This window comes from Quercus robur, chromosome 6, assembly GCF_932294415.1.
Source record: "Quercus robur chromosome 6, dhQueRobu3.1, whole genome shotgun sequence".
NCBI lineage: Eukaryota > Viridiplantae > Streptophyta > Magnoliopsida > Fagales > Fagaceae > Quercus > Quercus robur.
Window position 1 is genome coordinate 9,727,063 of NC_065539.1, and position 18,447 is coordinate 9,745,509.

Sequence of the window (18,447 nt, forward strand, 5' to 3'; positions counted from 1 at the left end):
GGCATGTTCCGAGCAATTCCGCAGGATCTTCTCGGGGATCGACGTGGAGGGAGAGAAGGCAGAAACGGCTGGAGGATAGGGAGCATCCAAGAGGAGAGGAAAGGTCCGGATTGGGAGAAGGATCGGCCCAGACACACCGGACAATTTCAGGCGTCTCAGCACATCGGTAATATGATGATAGAGACCGAGAGCTGGAGCGGTTACGCAGATTGGTAATGGACTTGGAACTGGAAGCAAGGGGTCGGCGCCACGAAAGGAACCACAACCCCCAACCCAGGAGAAACCGTGGCGAGGAGGGTTCCAGCCGATTTGTTACGCAACAATACCGGGACCGATCACGCTCTCAAGAGTCACATCGACACTCCCGGGAGACGCGTCGTAGACGGGACCGTTCCCAATCGCATGGATATGATAACCAAGGGTCAGAGTCGCCAGAGGAGCGGCGGCACCACAACGCCGCAATGGACGCCATGAGCAGAGCCTTGCGGATGGCAGCCCGGTCTCCATTCTCCGATGAGATTGAACGGGCACCCATGCCGAGCAGATTCACGCGACCACCATTCAATTCCTATGAGGGGAGGACAGACCCCGTGGAGCATGTCAGTCATTACATCCACATGATGTCTTTGCATGCGCACAACGATGCATTGATGTGTAAAGTATTCCCCTCTAGTCTCGGCTCTACCGCACTGAGATGGTTCAATGGGTTGCGGAAAGGTTCTATACACAGCTTCGCCGAGCTGATTCAGGAATTCGGCAGCAGGTTCGTAACATGCAGCCGAGTGCAACAGCCGGTCGACGCATTGCTTTCCATGAAAATGAGGGTCGGGGAAACCCTTCGGAGTTATGCCAGCCGATACTGGGAACTCTACAACGAGATTGGTGGAGGAAACGAGAAAATTGCGGCTAGCACCTTCAGGATGGGGCTCCCCGAAGATTCTGAATTGCGGGAGTCGCTGACAAGAAGACCCCTGGAGGATATGAGGCAACTGATGAGACGCATAGAGGAGTACAAACGCCTGGAGGATGACCGGCTGCAAAGCAGGGGGAAAGCTCCTTTTACGGGGAGATCTCGGCAAAGCATCTTGCCACCAAAGCCGAAAAGGGACTTCAGAATGCAGGAACCAGAGGTGCAGATCGAAGGGGTTAATGTGGTGTTTAAAGAGCCCGTGCACAAAATCTTGGAACGGATAAGGAACGAGCCATTCTTCAGATGGCCGAACAAAATGGGGGGCGACCCATCTCGGAGGAACCAAAACCTATACTGCACCTATCACAGAGACAAGGGGCACACCACCGAGTAGTGTAGGGTATTAAAAGATCATCTCGGACAGTTAGTGAAGGCAGGGCACCTGAAAGAGTTTGTAGCAGATTCCATTGACCGGGAGCCCGGGCAGGGCGCCCAACAGAAAAGGAACCCCCTTCCACCACCCCTGGGGGTAATCGACGTCATTCATGCCGCACCGAGAAGAGCAGCAGCGGCAAAAAGGGTAATGACAGTGGCTTGCGCGGAGGGAGAATCATCCAAGAAGAAAAAGAAAGTGGGACGGCTGGCCATCTCGTTCGGAGATGATGATTTGGAAGGGACGATCCAACCTCATGACGACGCTTTGGTGGTGACAGCCCGGATAGGCGGATTCTTGGTGAAGAGGGTGATGATTGATCAAGGTAGCGGGGCTGACGTCATGTACCCGGACCTCTTCGAAGGGCCCGGGTTAAAGACCCAGGATTTGGCGAAGTATGACACGCCATTGGTCTCGTTTGACGGAAGAGTTGTGATTCCCAAGGGGCAAATCTCTCTCCCAGTGAACATGGAAGGCAAGGAAGTTATAGTTACATTCATAGTAGTCTGATCATTCGCACCTTACACCGCAATCCTGGGGAGGCCGTGGATTCACGCCATGGGGGCTGTTCCGTCCACCCTTCATGTGAAAGTAAAATTTCCTACTGAGTATGGAGTTGCAGAGGTAAAGGGGAATCAACAGGTGGCGAAGCAATGCCTTGTAGCCGCGGTCCGGTGGGAAAAGGAACAGTTCGGTCAAGCTGAGCACGCTGAGAAAGAGACTGCATAGCAATTACAGAAACCCCGGGAAACTGGGGCGGACGTTGCCGAGGAGGTGCTGAAGGTAAGAATTCTCCCAGATAGTGACAAATATTTCCAGATAGGTACAAGCATGAATGACCGGGAAAGGGTAGAGATGTTGTTGTTCCTGTTGCGGAACATAGATGTCTTCGCATGGAACCCGTATGAAGTGCCCGGCGTAGACCCCGAGTTCATTGTTCACAAACTCAACGTGGACCCATCATTTCCCCCGAAGAAGCAGAAGCCGAGAAGAGCATCAAAGGAACACGTCGATGCAGTAAACCTGGAGGTCCAGCGACTGAAGGAAGCCGGGGTCATAAAAGAAATATTCTTCCCGAGATGGCTAGCAAACACTGTCGTAGTGAAGAAGAAGAGCGGTAAATGGAGAGTTTGTGTGGACTTCACAGATTTGAACAGAGCGTGTCCCAAGGACCCATTCCCGATGCCCAAGATTGATCAGCTAGTAGATGCCACGTACGGGCACCCGAGAATGAGCTTCCTAGATGCCTTCCAAGGCTACCACCAGATTGCCTTGGCGCCCGAGGACCGAGAAAAGATAGCATTTATATCCCCGAACGCAAACTATCACTACGAGGTCATGCCGTTTGGATTGAAGAATGCCGGGGCCACCTACCAGTGTATGATGACAAGGATGTTCCGAGAAAAAATTGGATGCACGGTTGAAGTTTATATCGACGACATGGTGGTAAAAAGCAGAAAAGAGTCGCTGCATACTGAAGACCTTCGGGGAGTATTCGAGATACTACGACGGCACAAGCTGCGCCTGAACGCCGAAAAGTGCACTTTCGGAGTGGGGGCTGGCAAGTTCCTGGGTTATCTGATCTCCACTCGGGGAATAGAGGCTAACCCCGACCAAATAGAGGCCGTCAATCGCCTCAAACCACCCAGCAATCCTAAGGAGGTGCAAGTGCTCACTGGAATGTTGGCCGCCCTGAACCGATTCATCTCCAAGTTTGCCGATCGCTGCCGGCCATTCTATCAACTTTTGAAGAAGTGGAAGGGGTTTCAATGGGACGAGAGCTGCGATGAAGCTTTTGGAGAACTAAAGGAATATTTGGCAAAGGCGCCGAGGTTGACGGCCCCGGAGCCCGGGGAGGATCTGTTTATGTACCTTGCAGTCACCGATCATGCCGTAAGTGCTGTGTTACTAAGGGACCGGGGAGTGCAAATGCCGGTGTATTACGTGAGCAAAACCTTGGTCGATGCCGAGACAAGGTACCTGCCTCTTGAAAAGTTGGTTTTGGCCCTGGTGCACGCCACGAGGAAGTTACCACACTACTTCCAGGCACACACAGTGTTCGTCCTCACCGAGTATCCATTGCAATCACTGTTGAAGAGATCCGACTTCACAGGACGGATTGCTAAATGGGGGACTCGGTTGGGATCGTTTGACATAAGATACCGACCTAGAAGCTCGGTGAAGGGACAGGTTCTCGCCGATTTCATCGCAGAATTTACACCCAAGAATGAAGGCAAGGTAATCTGTAGTGCGGAGATTCGCCCGTGGAGGTTATTTGTGGACGGCGCATCAAATGCTATGGGGGCCGGGGCTGGTATTGTCATAATCACCCCTGAAGGTATGCGACTGGAACACTCCTTCAGATTGGGGTTCAAAGCCTCGAACAACGAAGCCGAATATGAAGCCCTACTGGCCGGGTTGAGGGCAGTATTGCATCTGGGCGCAAAGGACGTGGAGATCTACTCGGACTCTCGGCTGGTTGTTTATCAGATCACTGGGGACTTCGAGGCTCGGGACCCCCGAATGAAAGCTTATCTAAGTACGGCAAAGCAAATTATCGGTCAGTTTGGAACGGTAAAGATATCCCAGGTAGCCCGGTCACAAAACAAGCATGCTGACTCTCTTGCCACGTTAGCCTCATCGGCTACCGAGGACACGCTGAGGCTTATCACGATAGAACTTATAAGGGAGCCAAGCATCTGTGTGAAGAATGCTCTCAACCAGGCCGGAGTAGAGGTTGCGCAGGTGGCGGTAGCCGGACTATGCTGGATGAACCCAATCATAGACTTCCTTTTCGAAGATAAAGTTCCAGAGGATGAGGCCGAGGCCAACAAGATTCGACGAATGGCTCCCAGGTACTGGTTGTCTTCGGACCGAAAGTTGTACAGAAGGTCCTTCGCGGGCCCTTACCTCTTGTGCCTGCATCCTGAAAGAGTCAAGGAGCTTCTGACCGAGCTGCATGAAGGAGTGTGCGGCGGGCATGCTGGGGGACGATCTTTAGCACACAGAGCAATGACACAGGGGTTTTGGTGGCCACAGATGTAGAAGGATGCCGCTGAATATGTTCGGAGTTGCGAACAATGTCAAAAGCACGCCCCAATGATCCATCAGCCGGCAAGACGTTTAAATCCTATCAGCAGCCCGTGGCCATTTGCACAATGGGGGCTTGACATCCTCGGGCCATTCCCCCGAGCAACGGAGAACTGCCGATTTTTACTGGTGGCTGTAGATTACTTCACAAAGTGGGCTGAAGCTGAAGCCTTGGCCAATATCCGGGATACTGACGTGAAAAAATTTGTATGGAAAAACATAGTTACAAGGTTTGGGGTGCCAAATTCGCTAGTGACAGACAATGGGCTACAGTTCGACAGCAACGCTTTTCGGACCTTTTGCATCGAGCTCGGCATCAAGAACAAGTATTCAACCCCGGCATACCCACAAAGCAACGGCCAAGCTGAAGCAGTAAACAAGACTATTTTGAACGGGCTCAAGAGAAGGTTGGATGGAGCGAAAGGAAGATGGGCAGAAGAACTACCCAGTGTTTTATGGGCCTACCGCACGACCCCCAGGAGATCCACGGGGGAAACCCCATTTTCTCTGGCATACGGAGCAGAAGCAGTGATACCAACCGAGGTGAGCTTATGCAGTGCACGGGTCGCCGGGTTTGACCCCGTACAGAACGCCGACCTGATGATAGAGCATTTGGATTGGCTAGAAGAATGCAGGGAGGCCGCGACCGTACGTCTTGCCGAGTATCAGCAGAAGCTGGCCCAAAGGTACAACCAAAATGTAAAGGCCAGGGAATTCCGTGCCGGGGAACTAGTGTTAAGAAGGGTAGTGGGGAACATGCAGGACATGGCTGCAGGGAAGCTTGCTCAGAGTTGGGAGGGACCATACAGAGTCACAGCCATCGTAGGTGCAGGGGCCTACTACTTGGAAGACCTGGACAAGAGACCGCTCCCCCGACCATGGAACACCAACAACCTGAAGAAATTCTACGCATAATCGTCGGTGTAAGCCAGAACTTGTATTCTATTAAGATTAAGAGCATGATGAACTTTTTTGTCTATGCTGTTTTTGACTCTGTAACCGCACACCAAGAGAATCGCCAATAAATCTCTAAGGACAGAAACCTGACCCTCGGCTCGACCAAAATCGCCGAGCAGGTGGAAACCTTACAAATAAATCCTAAGGGCAGAACCCTGACCCTCGGCTCAACCAAAATCGCCGAGCAGGTGAAAACCTTACAAATAAATCCTAAGGACAGAAACCTGACCCTCGGCTCGATCAAAATCGCCGAGCAGGTGAAAACCTTACAAATAAATCCTAAGGGCAGAAACCTGACCCTCGGCTCGACCAAAATCGCCGAGCAGGTGGAAACCTTACAAACAAATCTTAAGGACAGAAACCTGACCCTCGGTTCGACCAAAATCGCCGAGCAGGTGGGAACCTTACAAATAAATCTATAAGGACAGAAACTTGATTCTCGGTTAAAATCAAATATCCGGACAAGTGGAAACTTTACAAACAAATACTCTAAGGACGAAAACACAATTCTCGGTTAAACCAAAACCTGATAAAAACCTAACCCTTTTACAAATACTAAGTCCAATAGCGCTCTCAAATTACCCACAGCGCCGCACAACAGGTTTTCGGGGGTACCATTCTATTAAGCGGCCATAGCACTGGTATAATTCAAGCAAAACACAAATAGATATAAATTCATTCAACAAATTGAAACGGAAAAAGAAAATGGACTATTAATTAAACAAATAAAGGCAATCGTTTAGCCACCACACCCCGGTGACGTGGGCAAATAAAACCAATAAATTAAAGCAATTGTTCAATCACCACATCCCAGTGACATAGGCAAATAAAACCAATAAAATAAAAATAAGCTAGTAAATAAAAGTAAAATCAGCTGGGAGGTTGGGTCGGCGGTGGCACTTCCTGTTGGACGGTCAGGGGAAAAGGCTGGCCCTCACCGAGAAGCTCCTGCACAGTCGGGGTGCTCGTGGCCTCCATTTCCTCGGGCTCGGCGTGAGAATCGATTTACGCAACCAGCTCCCTCATACTGGCCGTCTCCTCCTCGTCAAAAGCAGCCGGGGCGTCCTGGACGGCAGGTACAGGGTTCGGAAATGGAATTTGGCCGGGGTCTCTCAGCGGCGAATCTTCAGGAACTCCCATTGCCTGAAGAGTGGCAAACCACCCAGCCTCGAAACCCATATTCCGAGCCCGAGCCACCACCGGCTCTGCGGAATTCTTGGCGTCGGCAAAACCTACGTCATACCACTTTTGTTCCGCGGCCGCCAAGCCTGCCCTGAGATCGGCTATCTCCTCGGCATTGGAAGTGTTAAGGCTGATGGCTTTGGCTAATTTGACTTCCGTCTCATTTTGCTTGGTCAGGAGCTCTGCATACCTTTTTTCGGCCAATGCCCGGAACTTCTCCGCAGCAGCAGCCTTCTTCTCAGCAGCCTCAGCAATTTTCAGCTTTTCCTTAGCCGTTTTCACTGCTGACTCCCGCACCCCCTTCTCGCGCTCGTTTTCCTCATCAAGTTCTCGTGCCCGGGCAGCCACAATGTGAGCCAGTTGAGCGGCCTAGCAAGCACGGAGGTTAGCAAAGAAACAAAAGGAAATCTATATGGAGTAGATAGACAAAAGAATTACCGCAATGGCGTGCCACTCTAACCGCCACCCCACAGACTCCTCGGACCCATCCTCGAAAGCATGCACGTCCTCGGGAAGTTGGAGAGCTTCAGCCAAAGTTTGGGCAATACGGCCACCCTCGCCCTTATCCCACATCCGAACAGAGACGGTTGAGGGCAATGGCTTGCCGTCCAGAAGGAACTTTGGCTCCCACGCTGGAGCCACTTGGGAGGAGGACACGCCCCCCGTGCCAGCTTCGGTTGGCGGCTCGCGGATAACGATTCCACCTGTTGGTCGGGGAGGAGTCTGGACTGCGGCATCCCCCGGGCCCGTGGAAGGTTGCTCGGTTACTTTCTGCTTCTTACGGGCCCGTCCGGACTGCGAAGGGGGAGGAGGCTGAGACGCTTGACCCCGACCCTGAGTAGGCGGGGGCTGGTTGGGCTGCCGGGCACCAGGCACGAACCGGTCGAGGGTCATGACTCTCCTTGCCACCATTCTTGCACCGGGTTGGATCGCTTCAGCTAGCAAGGCAGCCGCTTCTATCACTTGCTGTTGAGGCTCGGCGGGTGGATTCTCGAGATGGGGCTGCTCTTGGGCTTGGTCCCCTTGCTGTATGGCTTCGTGAGCTCTCTCTCTAAGGCGCTGAGATACCCGTTCCGCGGACTCGTCTCGCAGGGGAGCTAGTTCGTCCGCGGCAGTGAACCGCCGACCAAATTCCCTCGCTTCCCCGGTTGTAAGCTTCGGCGGCAAAAAATTTACGTACCGGACGTCTATGTATGATAGCAGGGGGCTGTCAACTATCAGCGCCTGCTTGAAAGGCTGCCAAGTAGAATAAACCGGCTCCACTCCGAGGATCAAGTGTGAGGCCCGGAGTTGTCCGTCTCAATGCACGTATATCTCAGAACGGAGGACGAAGTTTAAATCCCTGGTGTGGACGGCTCTGAGGTCCTGAACAAACACTTTGCCGTCTGCAAAAGAACAGGTGACGCATTAGCCTTTAACAATAAAAATTTTTTACTCCAATAAGAAGAAAAGAAGAGGCGGTGGAAAGCAATTATATGAAGGGGATGGTACGAACCCACTTCACGCCGTGTAAGGGGACAAGGGATCTCCCCGACAAACCAATTGCCGCGCACCCTGACGAACTCCCCGGCGGAGTTCCTGTTCGAATCGGGTAGGCACGATATCAGCCGTACCCGAGCATCCCTTGTCTTTAGGTAATAATTGGTGGATTTGCTCCCACAGAGGCTGTACATTTGGTTAATATCATGGTGGTCTAACTGTAAGTTAAAGGTGTGGTTCAACTTACTGACACAACTAACTACCCGGTAAAAATTGGGGGGAAGCTGGTCAGGGCACAGCCCATAGTAAGTGAGTGTGCTTATCAAGAGGGGATCTACGGGGAACCTGACCCCACCTTCTAAAATGGACATCAAAGGAAAGAAGGTTGTACCCTGCCCTCGGTGGAGTTCCATATCACTCTCATGGCAGTAAGCCACGTCCACGTCATCGGGAATGCTAAATTTACTCCTAAAGGTGGCCAAAGCAGCCGGGGATTCTAGAAGGTAAGAGTAACCCATCTATAAAGCCTAAAACTACAAAAGTGAACTCAAAGAAACAAAGCTGAAGGAACAGGAAGGGGAAGAAAGACTTACTTTGGGTTCTAAGGAGGAAAAGAACACTGAGCAAGCAAGCGCACAAAAATGTGGTCGGCAGAGAGTAAGCACTAAAGATCAAAGGCGAAGGAAAAATGGAATGGTGTTCAGAGAGGGACTATTTATAAAGCCAAAAAGAAGTGGGGGGAGAAGAAACGTTTATTCAAGCAATAAATGGGCACAATTTACGAGCGACCCAGCGACTGCCAAACGTAACCGATTCGCGCGCCGCTTTGGTCCACGAACCGTCAGGCAATAATGACGACTGCGCCTGGCGCCGCGAGACGGCGCGACTTTTGAGAATATTAGTAAAAAGTAACAGTTATAAGTCCCAGACAAGAAGGTTCCCGAGGTCAAGAGGCCCAAACAGCTCATTGATTCTTCTCGGCGACCGAGTATGAATCAAGGGGGGCTATTGTACGGCACCGAGATCCTAAGCCCACACAGGCCCTGGGCCCAGTCCCATACATGCCCTGGGCCCAATCCCACACAGGCCCTGGGCCGAGTCCCATACCAGCCTTGGGCAAAGGTCCAGTAGAAAGGTCCAGTTGTCCTGCGCCCTTCTTGGAGCTTCCTTCATGTACGAACAAGCGTAGGGTATTGAATTCCGAGAGGTGATCGGACAAACGTTCCCGGTCAAATATACGAATTGTTCCCGGGAAATTGTGATATTCCCAGGGAACTGAGTAGCCGAACATAGTCGGTCAAGATGGAGCCAAGTTCCAAGATCATAAATGCTGCACCGCCCTTTCACCTAAACATCCACTTCAATCAGATAATATTGGACCTCCAGTAGCACTAACGGTGGCTGTAATCATAATCTCCCCACTAACCTTAGCTATAAATAGAAGAAAGTTGGGAGAAGAAGGGGTTCAGAAAAATTGAGAGAAAACAGTCAAGGAGAGAGTATCAACTGAGTGTTACTTTGAGTCTCTCTGCCGAGAACGACCCATTGTAGGAAATCCTTAAGTCCACTACAAATAAATTGTGAGCCCAAGTGACCTAAGGCCCAGAAGTCTTGTACTTGGTTCCTACAGATATAATAAAAATTAAAAATCTTAATAGTTTTAGTTATGGGTTTAAAAATTGACACTTCATCGCACGGAACATCCCTATGCAATTGTGCAACCATGTAAGAGCATTCTTAAACAAATTTAACCACCCAATATTTTTTTAATTAAATGTAAATTTTAATAAATTCACTGTTGGATTATATTATCTTTGTATATTCTCCGTGCTTACAAAATTTAAAGATGATTAAAGATCAATAATCATGTCATCAATCAATTGTTTAAATTCAAGTTTTTATAGTTTAAAATAATACATAAAATATGAGGTTATGGATCAAATGGTAAATTATATCTAATTGGTATGAAAATTAGCATGCATGTTAAGAACATATAGTACGTGTAATTCAATAGTTGGATTTTCAAAATATGAATTCAATAACAAGTTATTGAGTAGTGTAATATTACTTTGGTTACGTTTGATACATTGAATATTATGACGGGAATTATAATCTTTATTACTAGAAATAAAATGTGTTGTAATGTAAAAACTAAACATATTCATAAGTTTGGTTGTGAGTTATAACATTAGAATAAAACTTAAGATTTATTTTAGGAAATATCTTCTCATACAATTATATCTCTTTAAAAATTGTTATTTTTTAAATTTAAGAGCGATATGTGTTATTTTTTATGATTTTTATTTTTATAATTGTTAAATGTATATGTAAAGTGTGTTTGTTGCACTTACTAAGGAATAACTAATACAACCTGTGAGGGCCCGAAGATCGAGGAAGGGATCATTGAGTTGTTATCATTATTGTGGAGGCAACATGAGTCCAAAGAGGGAATCGACCCGAAGAGAGAGAGAGAGAGAGAGAGAGAGAGAGAGAGAGGACCTTTAGGAGATCCAATTGGGAAGGACAGGGTGTGGAGAGAGAATCCTGGAGAACAAGGAAAGTTTCCAGTGAGAAGTAGCTTACTGCCTCCACATTAAATGGCTGACAACAGTTTTATCAGTTGCATTGATAAGGAAGTGATCTAAACAGTGAAGCTTACAACTAAGCAGCTCCTTCTACCACCTTCAACAGAAGTTAAAGGGGACAGGTGTTGTGATGAGAATTTAGGTAGGTGGAGATGAGGGAACAAGATATGAAGTGCTAAGGAGTATATAAGGGAAGAGAATTTTCAGATGAAAGGGATCCAAAAAAAAAAAAGGTATTAGAAAGATAGGAATTAGAACAAGAACATTGAGAGAAAAGCATGAACAGTGTATCATTTTGAGTATCATTGGCCTCCTCGGGCGAGCTTGTAATAAGCCATTTATATACTCAATCTGTGATTCTTAGTCTATTTCCCTGTTTTTGTCCTTGGGCTAACCCCTCCTTTTTGTTTAATCCACTCTCTTACAAATATGTATTGACTTGGGCCTAGTTGAACTGTACAAACCTCACTATTCTAAGTGGATTTGGGTTGTTTGATTTTTGAGTCCTTACAATTGGCGCCGTCTATGGAAACATCAAGGTGCTTTGGGTTTATCCTAAGTAATCATGGCCAATGTAGGGGAGGAATCCGTAGGTTCACAAAGGGAAAACCAATTTGTCAATTTGGAGCAAAGGAGAGACAGGCAACATACGCCAAGCGTTATGGTAAAGTCTTACTATACAAAGCAGAGTCATTCAAGGATAATGAGTCACATCTCGCATGACCAAGAGACACGGAAGCTGCAACTTGAGATAGATCATTTGCGTAGGAAACTGCAGCGAAAGGAACATAATAGAAAGAGCCCCATCACGCGATGGATCAGGGGGAAGTAGGGATTGCTCATACTGTCATAGGTCTAGAACTTCATCCAGTGAGTCATTCTCAGCGTCTTCGCGCCAGGGCAAACTGGAAAAGGATAGGTACAAGCGTGAGAAATGGTCATCTCATTATGGCATGGGGAATGATGCGATGAGCAAAGCACTTCTATAGATCTCCAAGTCACCCTTTGTTAGGAGAATCAACAAGGCTAGGCTTCCTCATCGGTTTTCACAGCCTACCTTTACTATATACAATGGAAGGTTTAACCCTGTGGAGCATGTGAGCCACTTCAATCAGAAGATGGCAGTTCATTCTGGTAATGAGGCCCTCATGTGCAAGGTTTTTCCCTTTAGCCTCGGGCTTGTGGCTATGCGATGGTTTGATGCTTTGGAGGAGGGGTCAATAAAGTCCTTTGAGGAGTTGACGAAGGCATTTGGAGCAAGGTTTGTAACATGTAGTAGAGTTCCTAAGCCCTTTGATTCTCTTTTGTCCATGGCCATGAGGGAGGGTGAGACTCTTAAGACCTACTCAAATAGATACTGGGAAACGTACAACGAAATAGATGGAGATTTTGAGGATGTAGCTGTTAGAACATTTAAGGTGGGGCTTCCAACAGACCATGAGTTGCAGAAGTCGTTGACAATGAAGCCTGCCTTTAGTATGTGCCAGCTCATGGATCGCATTGGTAAGTATAAGAGGGTAGAGGAAGATCAAACCCAAGGGAAGGGTAAGGCTAAGGTCTTCCCAAAGAAAAGGGATCTTCGGGGAGGTGGATATCAGAATAATCATCCCAGGAGAGACTTTCCTAACCAGACGTCATCCTCGGGGGCTTAAGTGGTTAATTCTTTGTTCAAAGAGTTAGTTTATCAGATATTGGAGAAGATAAAGAATGAACTATATTTTGGATGGCCTAATAAGATGGGTGGGGATCCTTCCAAGAGGAACCAGAGCCTTTATTGCCATTATCATTAAGAAAAAGGGTACACCACAGAGGACTGCAGGACCTTATGGGATCACTTAAGTCAATTGGTGAAGGCAGGGAGGCTAAGTCAGTTCTTGCATCAGCCTGTAGGTCAGTTCGGGCATTCAGGAGCTGGGTATTAGAGGGATGGAGCTCCTCGGCCAGCATTGGTCACAATTAATGTGATTTTCACTAAGCCCAAAGGCGACGTTAGGACCTGTGCGGGGGTCATGTCTATGGCTATAGGCCTTGATTTAGGAGATAGGGATTGAACACTCAAAAAGGCCAAGGTGGTGGCCACACCCATTTTGGGTTTTTCAGAGGAGGATAAGGAGGGGACATTCCAGCCACATAATGCCTTGGTAGTAACTTTAGGATTGGCGGCTATGATGTAAAAAGGGTCTTGGTAGACCAAGGAATTGGAGCAGAGATCATGCACCCTGACCTGTATAAATGGTTGAATTTAAAGCCCAAGGACTTGGAGAAGTATGACTTGTTGTTGATAGGCTTTGATGGGAGGATGGTAGTCCCCCGTGGGATGATAAGGTTACCTATGCAGGCTGGGGATGAGGAAGTACAAGTCAGTTTCGTTGTTGTGGAGGCCTATTCCCCTTACACAGCTATCTTGGCTAGAGCATAGCTTCATGCTATGAGAGCAGTCTCGTTAACCTTACACTTGAAAGTTAAGTAACCCACACAAGGAAGAGTTGGGAAATTAGTAGGAAGTTAAACAATGGCTAGGTAATGTTTGATAGCAGCCATTATGCGGCAACTCGGAAGTTAAGCCACGGCGGAAGAGGAGTGAATCTTATAGCAATCAAAGGGTCCCGAAGTAGGGCCTAGTACTGAGTCTCAGGGGGTGCTGTCTGAGGAGTTGGAAAAGATTATGATTGGATAGGATGAAGAAAAGTTCTTAGTTGTAGTCCTTGGAAAAGGCAACCTTGGTGAAGTTCTTGGAGGACAACATAGATGTGTTTACCTAGAGTACCTATGAGGTACCTGGGATTGACCCCGGGTTTATATGTCATCAGCTGAATGTGAATCCAAAGGCGACCCCACGAAGGCAGCCACCTCAGCGTTCGTTAAAAGGGCATGCTGAGGTAGTATGGGTAGAAGTTAACAAACTTAAGCTAGTAGGGGCAATCAAAGAGGTCTTTTACCCTGAGTGGTTGGCTAATATCGTGGTAGTAAAGAAGAAAAATGGGAAGCGGCGTGTGTGTGTGGACTTCACAGATTTGAATAAGGTTTACCTGAAGAATCCTTTCCCCGTTCCTCGGATTCATCAATTGGTGGATGCAATAGTTGGACATCCTCGAATGAGTTTCCTAGATGCCTTCCAAGGGCACCACCAGATACCTTTAGCATTAGCTGCTCAAGAAAAAAAAATGCTTTCTATGCACCCAATGGAAATTACCATTATCGGGTGATGCCTTTCAGCCTTAAGAATGCGAGGTCCACATATCAAAGGATGGTGATAAGGATGTTTGAGTCACAGATTGGAAGGAATGTGGTGGCGTAAATTGGCGATATGGTGATAAAAAGTAAGCAGGTTGAGGAGCACTTAGCAGATTTGGGGGAAGTATTCTCTGTGTTAAGGGAACATAGGCTATGCTTAAATGCATCTAAGTGTTCTTTTGGGGTCAGCTTGGGGAAGTTTCTCGGCTATATGATTACACATCGAGGAATTGAGGTCAATTCCGATCAAATTAAGGCCATTAATAGCTTTCACCCTCCTTGAAATCCTAAGGAGGTACAGAAATTAACTGGGATGGCAGCAACTCTGAATAGGTTTATCTCTCGATCAGTAGATAGGTATCGTCCATTTTTTCAGCTCCTCCACAAGTGGAAGGACTTTCAATGGACTGAGGAGTGTGTGTTGGCCTTTGAGGAGCTAAAGAAATACTTGTCGCGCCCCTCAGTCCTTTCTAGACCAGAGAAAGAGGAAGTTTTGTACGCGTACTTGGCCGTCACAGATTATGCAATTAGTCTAATTCTGGTCAGAAATGAGAGTAGGGTGCAAAGACCCGTCTACTATGTTAGTAAGTCCTTGCATGAAGTTGAGACACGCTATTTACCCTTGGAGAAGGCGGTGTTGGCCATTATACACGCCATGAGGAAGCTTTCACATTATTTCCAAACGCATACTGTGGTGGTGCTCACCCAGCTTCCCTTGCAAGCACTTTTACGAAAATTGAATTATATGGGCAGAATTGCTAAATGGGGAACCGTGCTAGGTTCCTATGATGTTAGATATATGCCTCGTACTACAATAAAAGGATAGGTCTTAGCAGATTTTATGGCGAAGTTTATAGAAAATGTAGCCAATTAGGGAAAGGGAATAGCGGAGACTATGACAATCTTGGTCTCTGTTGTCCCCACCTAGAAGGTGTACACTGATGGAGTAGCCAACCGAAAAGGAGTAGGGGTAGGAGTTTTATTAATAACTCCTGAGAAGTTGGTGATGGAAAAGTCATTGCGGTTGAGTTTCCTAGCCACAAATAATGAACCTAAGTACGAGGCTTTTTTAGCTAGAATGGCAATGGTTAACCAATTGAAAGGCAAGGTCATAGAGCTATATTTAGATTCTCGGTTGGTGGTGGGCCAAGTCAATAGGGAGTTTGAGGCTCAAGATGAGTGAATGCAGGGATATCTTGCTAAAGTTAGACTAGCTTAGGCCCATTTCAAGAACTTTACTCTAAAGCAGATCCCAAGAGGATAGAACTCTCATGCAGATTCTTTGGCTATGCTAACAACGTACCTGGGGTCAGATTTGCCTCGGATCATTATTGTTAAAGATGTGGTTGATTTCAGTCTTGTTAAGAAGCCTTTGCTTGGTGTGCACAATATCCAGGTGGGGCCAAGCTGGATGGACCCGTTGGTTACTTTTTTGGTGCGAGGTCTGTACTCAAGGATAAGGGCAAGGCGGAGAAAATACGTAGGAAGACCCCCCGCTATTGGTTATCCGAAGAGCAAAAGTTGTATAGGCACTCTCATTTAGGACCTTATCTATTGTGTGTGCATCCTGAGGCAGTGAAGCTCTTGTTAGAGGAGTTGCATAAGGGAATATGTTGAAGTCATACAGGAGGGAGGTCTTTGGCCCATAGGGCCCTTATCCAAGGATATTGGTGGCTGAGCATGCAAAAAGCTTCTCAAGATTATGTGAGGAAGTGTGATCATTGTCAGAGGTACGCCTCGAATATACACCAACTTGGAGGGGTTCTGAACCCACTTTCTAGTCTTTGGCCATTTGCCTAGTGGGGCTTAGATATTGTAAGGCCATTTCCTTGAGCTATAGGAAACCAAAAATGGCTCCTCGTCGGGATAGACTATTTTACCAAGTGGGTAAAAGCTGAACCTTTGGCTAATATCAGGGACATGGATGCTAAGAGGTTTATATGGAGGAATATCACCAAGTTTGGAGTTCCACATACATTGATCTCGGACAATAGTCTTTAGTTTGATAGTAAAGCCTTTTAAAGATATTGTGGGGAGTTAAGGATCAGGAACAGGTATTCTACCCCTACTTATACTCAAGGGAATGGTCAGGCCGAGGCTACTAATAAGGTCATAGTGTCTGGGTTGAAGAAAAGGTTGGATGATTCAAAGGGAAAATGGATGGATGAGTTGCCTCACGTGTTGTGGACTTATCATACCACGCCTTGAAGGTCAACTGGAGAGACTCTTTTTTCAATGACTTATGGGACAGAAGCAGTAATCCCTATTGAGTTAGGATTCCCAACCCTAAGAACTGATCAGTTCAACGTTGAGGAAAATAACCGCTTGCTCTCGAATAGCTTGGATGTGGTTGAGGAGAGAAAGGAGGTGGCTGCAGTGAAGATTGCACATTATCAGTAAAGGCTTAAACAAGGATATGACAAAGGAGTGAAGTTAAGGCCCTTAGCTCCAGGAGATTTAGTTTTGAGAAAGGTGGTGGGGACAGCAAATAACCCAGCCTGGGGAAAATTTGGTCCCAACTGGGAAGGCCCATACAGAATAACTTCAGTGGCTGGTATTGGGGGTTATTATTTAGAAGATTTGGATGAAAACGTAATTCCACGTCCCTGGAATGTAAATAATTTGCGACGTTATTACTATTAATGATATGAACTTCTTTTTTATTCATGCCTGGCTTATTTTTGTTTTACTGTGGTTGCAATTGGTGGGGTAATCACTATGTGTGAAAAGTTTCTAAGTGTTAAACAGAACCTCGATCTTATTCTAATCCTCGGGTCACAAACCTTGGGTAAATTAACCTATGTATGAGAAGTTTCTAAGTGTTAAACAGAACCTCGGTCTTGCTCGACTCCTTGTGTCACAAACCTTGGGTAAATTAACCTATGTATGAAAAGTTTCTGAGTGTTAAACAGAACTTCGGACTTGCTCGACTCCTCGGGTCACAAACCTTGGGTAAATTAACCTATGTATGAAAAGTTTCTAAGTGTTAAACAAAACCTCAGTTTTGTTCAACTCCTCGAGTCACAAACCCCTTGTATGAAAATTTTCTAAGTGTTAAACAAAACCTTTGTCTTGTTCAACTCCTTGAGTCACAAACCTTGGGTAAATTAACCTTTGTATGAAAAGTTTCTACGTGTTAAACAGAACATTGGTCTTGTTCGATTCCTCAGGTCACAAATCTTGGGTAAATTAACATTTGTGTAAAAGTTTCTAAGTGTTTACCAGGATATGGGTTTGGTTTGGCTCCTTGGGTCACAAACTTTGGACAAATTAACCTTTGTGTGAAATTGTCTAAGTATAGAGTAAAGTTATGGAGCTTGCTTGCTTCCTCAGGTTACAGGCACAATGCAGATGGGTCTTTTGGGATTCCAAGTCCAACTTGAGGTAAATGTTGTTTGAAATTTTTATTAAGTGCCAAAACATTACCTTAAGAGACAGTCTAGTAACTTTCTTAAACTTTGTGTCAGAGTAAATAGTAAAGTAAGGGGGGTTGATTTAGTTAATCAAAGGTTAGCATGTTATGGATGTTATGAGGAAAAGAAAATAGCCAGAAATACAGTCAAACAAGTAAAACTTAGGTAAATGAAAGATTATAAAATAAAGTTTAATTGTTTTCATCAAAGTTTGGGAATTGGATTACATTAGAAGGAAAAGGGGGCATCAATTAAACTTAAGCCTAATTACATAGTTGGTTAGTTGCCTCTAGGCCTAGAGCTAAGTTACGTTGATGTTTCTTTCTCTTTCCCTCCCTTCTTTTCTTGCTCTTTCTCCTTCTTCTTCCTCTTCAGCTGAGCCATTTTAGATACTTCTTCTGTCTCCACATCCACAACATTCACTGGGGCTAGCTGTTCTTGCCTTTTCTCTATAGCTGGTGTGGTAGATGGAGTAATGGCAGGCTGGGTCAAGGAAGAGCTGTGGACAGAGCCAAGGTCCACTGAAGGCTTAGGGGAGTTAGAGGCTAGTTGCAAGGCTGGGGGGGGGGGGGGTAATATACTTTATCAAGAGCCCTAAGCTCTGATTAAGTACTAAACCCAGTTGCGGTGAGGGCTTGACCCCATACCTCAAGGCAAAAGGCCTGAACAACATCCCTGAGTTAGGTGGTTAGAATTTGGGCAGTCTTAGTCATGCCTACGTCATAGGCCGCCTGCTCAGCCTTAGTCTTCTCAGCGTCCTTGGCCTCCAGTTGCTTTTAAAGTTGTTTAAGCTCCACAATGGTTAAGGCCAACTTGTTTTCAACCTTCTTCTAAGCCTCTAGGGACTTTGTAGCTTGTTTTTTGAAGTTGGACAAGGCAGCTTATGCATTTTTCCGGGACTCCTCTACCTCGGTGAGTTAGGCAAGTGTCTCTTTAAGCTTCTTGTCAGCCTCAGCACGGGCCTTTTCAGCTATGTCCAGCTTACGAGCCTAATCTAGAGCATGGTCTACCCATTCCTTGACCATAAAGGTTGCTTGTACAGACTGTAAGAATGATACAAGTTAGTGTTCATGTATGTTTTTTTTTTTTTAATTTTAATTTTAATTTTAGTTCATGGAAAGAGGAAAGTGATAATATACCTTGGCAAGGTCTCTATTCAGAGAC

General features: G+C 46.6%; 1 pseudogene; it reads left to right on the top strand.

Moving 5' to 3' along the window:
- Positions 1–11,604: 11,604 nt before the first annotated feature.
- On the top strand, positions 11,605–13,055 carry LOC126689832 (uncharacterized; annotated as a pseudogene).
- Positions 13,056–18,447: the final 5,392 nt, after the last annotated feature.